Source organism: Hirundo rustica, chromosome 1, assembly GCF_015227805.2.
Source record: "Hirundo rustica isolate bHirRus1 chromosome 1, bHirRus1.pri.v3, whole genome shotgun sequence".
NCBI lineage: Eukaryota > Metazoa > Chordata > Aves > Passeriformes > Hirundinidae > Hirundo > Hirundo rustica.
This window is the reverse complement of record NC_053450.1, coordinates 61,485,779-61,492,777: the sequence shown is the minus strand read 5'-3', so window position 1 is coordinate 61,492,777 and position 6,999 is coordinate 61,485,779.

Sequence of the window (6,999 nt, the reverse complement as noted above, 5' to 3'; positions counted from 1 at the left end):
TTAGTTGATATACGTAGGTGTTCCCCTTCATTGCAATGTCTCACTAGAAGCCTTTTCTTTCAACTGGATTTTTTTCTACCAACTCCTCACTTGACAGTTTCTTCTCAGCCTGGCTTTGTCCTGTAGGTTAAGATTCTTCATCCTTTCATTTTGCAAGAGTACCGCACTGATCAAGCCAGTGCTGCATTAAGTGATTTTATTGTCAAAAAAACATCCCTGTAAGAAAGTCTATCAACACAGGCATGGTAACTTGTCTATGCAGCATCTTTATGATATTTTGTACAGGTGACTTTAAAAATTCTTAATTGTGCAATGAGTCTTTTAGTTATTATTTAAATATTAATAGCATTCTTTTGTCATTTCATATGTGTCAAGTTTATTTTGTAGAATATTCTGCAATGAATTACAGATGAAGTAAGGAACGCAAACAATCAGCCTGAAGTAGGAGTTTAAGTTTGCTTGAATAGCCCTGTTACACATTTCTGTGCGTATTATGAAACCAACAAACTTTTATTAGCAAATTTCCCTTGCTAAGCACTGGTTCAAGGAACACATGTCATTATACACTCTTTTTATAAAACAAACAGGCAAATGTAGAGAACTTTATAAGCTCATCTTGCAGCTTCTTTGAGTGTATAACTTAGCAGTTTGCAGGATTGAATACTATAAAAGAAATTAAAAATTCAATTAGAGCACAGCATTGCAAGATCATTAGAAGTAAAGTGGTTGCATTGTGCTAACTGAAAAAATTCTGCTGCTTTGGGGCGTTGTAACTATGCCTGCTGCTAGGGTGGACTACATGGGTGGACCTGTGAGTTAGATGACAGCTGTCTGCCTAGGAAATTCAGAATGTTTGTTCTGCTGGAAACACATAAGCCTAATATTTGTGACATGCAGTGTAAATTCATAACATATTATTAATTCAAACCATTAAAAAGAACCACTAATAAAAAGCCCTGCAAAAATTCTGCTACCAACCCATGCCAGCTTATCAAATTGAGACCAAAATGATCTGATCTGGTCAAAAACTATCAGTGAAAGAAAGGAAAGTTTACCGTAGAAGGTTGGATTCAAGCAGAAGAAAGGGAACAGTCCACCTCCCCTGGTCTGAGCCATAGAAAATCATGTTTCTGATCTGAAACAGTCATGGTAAGTGAGAGAAGGTCACCTTTACAAGTGTGGCTCACTCAACCCTTGGAGAAGCAATCCCCACGAGATGGGTCACCCCATAGGGCTGCTGGCTTTGGTGAAACACCAAGCTTTTTCCCATGGCTAACCTGTGGGGCAAATCCTTTGTCCTTGGACCTGAGCCTGTTCTCCCCACTCTCTCCGAGAGATGTGGTAATTTTACTAGGTTGCAAATCTAATTTAGACATTCTCAGGGAGGATATAAATTATCACTGAGGGGTTTTTTTTGTATGTGTACAGTATATTTTCAGTGTATTGTCACCTGTGTTTCAGGTGGAAGAGTTTGCACCCAGGACACGTGCTGGCAACGCTGGCAGTTTTCTGTCTTTGGGCCTCGATTATGTCCCTGAACCCATTTTTAAACAGATGCATTATGCAATCAAAAGGGACAGCATGCCAAGCCCTTTGGCATAGTCCTGCTGACAAAGTCCTCCATTCCCAGGACAGAGAAGGGCAGGGCTGGGCTACAATGGCCCATTCACCATTTTTGCCGCACAAAGCTTTGCAGCCACACGGTCTGTGCAAGCAGGAACTGTGAGAAAGGCTTATCTCCCCACAGATCCCAGCCCACCATGAGTTTTAAGGTGGACAGATGGAAGCCCCATTGGATCTAGCTGTGTAAGGAGTGCAGATTAATTGCTCTCTGACTGTCACAGAACGGTACCAATTTCAATTGCCTGGGAAGCACTGCCTGTTCCAAGCCAAGGAAGAATAACATTTTCCTGATGCTATTACTTCCCTGGTTCTCCTGACTGTGAGGAAGAAAGAGGCATGGTACTGCCATGGAAGCCTGTACCATGTACCATTTCACTGAGGAGAAATAAAGGCACCTCATCCTGCAGGCACGTAATTTTGCTAGTCTGCTATGCCAATTACCTGCTTTTAAAGCGCTTTTAAATTAGATTCAACTTAATTCTGTTTCACTTTCAGGTCATAATATTGTTTAGAAACATTACAGAAACACAGACACAATAAACGCTCTCTGTGGTTAAAAAAAGAGAGGGCTGAGGTTTTCGTCTTTGCTGCTCTCTGACAGCCCCTTCGCTTGGCTCCAAAGGAAACCCAGCAGAGTGGCCCCGAGTACCTCTTAGCACCTCTGCCCCCGGTGCCCATGCTTTGACTTCACAAGGTGGATGCAGCTGTCGGCACATTATGGGACCCACTGAGGCAGCAGCAAAGGAGACCTGTGAGTCACAGCTCCAAATGGCCCTGAGAGTTTGGGAAACACAAAGAGACAGGGCGTGTGAGGCAAGAAGGGAGGCAGTGCCTCTTGCTGCTGCCCTGCTTGCCGAGCGGTGATAACAGCAGGTCCCACCTGGGAAGTGCCAGGGGAAAGGCGCGTGCTGTCCCCAGTGTCTCGCAGGGACTGCTGCCCATGTGGCAGTGACCAGTTACGTCTGGCAGAAGGGTCCTGGAGTGAGAGCAAAGCTGAGCTGCTGTGCAGAACAGATATGAGGCACAGTGCTAGCAGCAGAACAGAGGGAAAAGACCCAGTTGTGTGAATTTCCCTGTCTCTGAGACCTCTCAGAGGCTAGGTCAGCATCTATTGAAAATCGCTTTGCTTATTATTCTGGCTCCCAGGCTTCTTTACTGATCATCTTGAAGACATTGCCTTGCAGCAGCAAAATAATATTTGCATAGTGCAAGATAAAACTTAGAACTCATAGTTCTTCAGACAAGGCAAGGCCTAGTATTTTTTCAGAGCTTAGACAAAAGCTTGGGCGCATCTCTGCCTGTTTAAGTTGATGGATGTGTGTCCATTAAAATTTATCTCAATGTAAATGCTGTTAATCCAACATAGAACAGGTGTAAAGTCAGAATCAGGTTTCAAACAATTGTTCAAGTTGTGAAATTGTTACACATAAGTATGTAGGCCACATTAGTTTATTTTTACCATTACCTAATGCAATAAAGTATTTCTTTGATTTTTTTCTCCTTGTAGAGGCATGTAATGTGCTTTAGAGAAGTTAATCATGTGCAGCCTCAGGTGACTACTGCTTGTATTTCTAGTTTATTTTCTAGCCTTCTTTTCATTCTCCCTTATTAATAGATGTACTGAGGTTTCAGAGGAAGCTTAACTTTCTAGAAGCCATTTCTCTTCAACTAGCTGTGACACATGCCCGCCTGATGGATGTACGAGACTTGCTCTCTCTGCAGATGAGTATCTGATTTCATTGGGAGTCCTCGCTGACTTCAATATTGCTGAGACAGCTGCTCTTTTTTTTTTATTCCCCAGTGAGGAAGCACCATGTACTCACTCTAATTACAAATCCTATGATCTGGCCATTCTTCAGGTTATGCAGCGTGCCTGTAACTCTCCCTATTGAGGTGTTGAAGAAAATCTGGAAGTGGAACACCTGTTCACCCCAAAATATTCCATTTCATTTATTGCTTAGTTTTGTGCTGATCTCACTTTGATGTCTTTACTGGGAGCAGAGGGGTAAGAAAGTAAAAGGTTGTTTGTTTATTTCTATTTTCATTTTAGGGAAAGGGATTGAGAAAGCAAAATTATGAGTCCCTGGCCACTGTTTAGTGTGCGAGGATGCAATATCCAAGGTATGCTTTGTGACTGGTCCTAACAGCTTTCCAGAGCCTCCTCATTTTTGATGGCAGGAGGAGTTCTGTGGTTCTGATAGGTGCTGGTGGCTGTGATGCAAAATAACTACTGTAAATGGTGCCTATGTGCACCGTGTTAAGGATGAACACACCTTACATTCAGATATTCGTGACTTTTCTAACCAGTTACTATTTGGTGACACCTAATTAAAATTCTTAAATAAACAGACAGGAAATAGCTTTGGAAAGTCCATTCCAGTCAGATGTAAGTGCTTTGATTGTCTGGAGCTTATGGATGGCGACAATATGGTTGAGTGTTATATGGTGAGAGTCAGAAGGAAGGCCAAAAGGACACATATCCTGGCTGGAGTCTGATACAGACCATCCAGATAGGATGAAGAGGCAGATGAAATATTCTGTAAGCAGCTGGGAGAAGTCTCACAGTCACTGGCCCTTGTTCTTGGGGGGGGTCTTCCACATGCCAGGTGTCTTCTAGAAATACAGTACTGTAGAGAGGAAACAGTCTAGGAGGCTCCTGGAGTGTGTGGAAGATAACTTTGTGACATGGATGCTGAAGAAGGCAAGGAGGACAGGCACCCACAGGACGTGTTTTTTGTGAACAGAGATGGCCTTGTGGTTGCTCTGATAGTCAGAGGCCACCTTGGGCAAAGTGATCACGGAATGATAGTGACCTTACTTCTTGGAAAAGTAAGGAGGGGTGCCAGCAGATCTGTCACCTTGTGCTTCTGGAGGGCAGACTGTTTTTAGGAGGCCAGTTGTCTAAGTGCCTTGGGAGGCAGTCCTGAAAGGAAAAGGTGTCCAAGAAGGCTGGACATTCTTTGAGAAGGAAATCCTAGAGGTGTACAAGCAGACGGTCTCCACGTGCCAAAAGACGAGCCAGTGAGTTTATATGGCCAGTCATCAGAGCCCCTTGGGAGGCAGTCCTGAAGGGCAAAGGTGTCCAGGGAGGCTGGACATCCTTCAAAAAGGAAATCCTAGATGCATATGAGCAGGCTGTCACCATGTGCCGAAAGATGAGCCAGTTTATATGATCAGTGTTCTCTGGTATGGTTTTGCCCAATATGGTTCATTTTCACTTTACAAGATGACGGCATTGCTTACAACACCTTTTTGGCCATATGGAATTCAAAGTTCTTGATAAACAGGATACTCTTCCATGCTTTTACCTCGTCTTCCTCCCTCTGATGTTTGAAGCAATTTCTTTGTTGAAACAAATAGATAGCAGACACCATCCAGTAGATCTTTGGTTGGCTTTCATAGCTCTGCATGTACCTACAGCCCAACACAGTGTGAACTTGTACTGATCTTGTGCTACTCTGAGTGGTACTTCCACAAGTTTATTTTAAGTTTATTTTCCAGGAGATCCTGCTGACTGCCCATCTGAGGATGTGCAGAAATACACAATCCAAAGAAAAGTTGATTCAGTTAACTGTTAGCATCCCAGTTTTTCTTTCCTAAATTGCATTGTTTACCATTGACCATATATTGATGTATTCTTTTTTTAAATCTCAGTCATGTGGCTGAACAGTTGGAAAGATACACTTAAAGAAAAAAAAAAATAAATAAAGAAGATCCCCCCTTCCCTTCACTTCATTTTGGATGAACTCCATGCCCCCTAAAACAGATTCTGGCCTTAGCTGCTGCCATTTTACACCCTTTGTGCCCTGTTGCTGTTCCATCGCAGTGAAATCCTTTTCTTTTCTGACAAAAGCTTTTAATACGCATATATCTGGGAAAGTTACTGTTTGATCCAGAAGATTCCAAAATGATGCTATTTGTCTTGACTTGCAAGCAGCCTTGTGCAGATGGTATACCAATGGCCCCTATCTGTTAAGCATGCACAACACCCAGAGACATACAGTTGTGGTTATTCCCTTAAGTAGTCTTACTAAAAAAGACTGTATATATAAATCAATAAGCAAAAATGAAATGACTGAGTGAAATCCTCATCTCACTGAAGTGAGTAGCAAAGCTGCTTCTATGGAAGAGCAAAATTGCTTTATTTATTTTGGACCTTGATCTTTATTTTGCTGATTCTGACTTAAAGGAAAATTTTTGCATTGACATCACAGTATAACAAGTATTGTGTCAACAGAACCCATGTCTTTGACTGGTAAGTGACATGATTATTATTTCTACCTTGTCACGTGACGTTCATTTAGAGTCTGCAAACTCAAAGAGTTTGCAAGTCTCAGTTAAATCACACCATAAGAGAAATATCGATGTATACATTTAAAATATGCATATACATCCACAATACAGTAATTAATCTAGAAAACTAGAGAGGGATGTGGCAGAGCACATATCAGTATCTTCTAAGTCTAGAATAAATGGGGGCTGTAAACTGGCATATATTAATTTTCCCCATTATTGTTTTTAATGTCATTGTAGCTGAACTTAGTGCAAAAATCTGCTAAGTTTTTATTTGCACTTTGCTGCTCTCTGGTAGCATAATAAGCAACATGAAAGAGAAGCATTTGAAATAGTCCCAGATGTTCAGCTTGCTAAAGTGCTGCACATGTGTCGGCTGTATTTGTCGGCCGTATTTGGTATTTTTAGATTTCTTTGAGATTCGAAACGCTATCAAACTCCAACAGCTTTTTCTCTGTGAATCTTCAATCCATGCTGTGTGGCACTCATTTGTGTTGTATGACGCCAAGGCAAGGGCTGAATAATCAGACACCCTGGCACTTTGATAGATTTTCTGAAACTACAGAAAAAACCCTGGGCTTAAGAATGCATTCTTTTACTCCTCTGGTAAGATCCATAGCCAGTAGTGTTATCCCTAATCTGTTATGGGGTTAAAAAGAAGGAAAAAAACCCCTCTTAATGCATTCTTCTTCCTTGTAAACCACATACAAATTTTTACATGCCTCCTGCCCTCATGATTCCTCATTGCTCCCCCCGCCCATTCTGTCTTCTCTCATGTAAGTTATAAAAAAAAATTACAGTGCTTCTCCTGGGTACTACAAGGTTGAAATGGAAAGCACATTTAAAGATGACACCTGTTCTCTACTTAGAGCAGATTTTGAATTTCATCATGCACTTTTTTCACAATAAATGCAGTAAAACAAATTGGCAAGACTCTGCGTTTCCTTTTGTCCTCCCTCCCAGGACTTCTCCATCAGGCTTTTCATATCGTCTCCTTCTCCTTCCACCTCAACAGCTCATCCCGGGTAGGAAGCACACGGTGATGCTTGTTTCCCAGGCTGCTCGCTGCAAACATTAAATGGC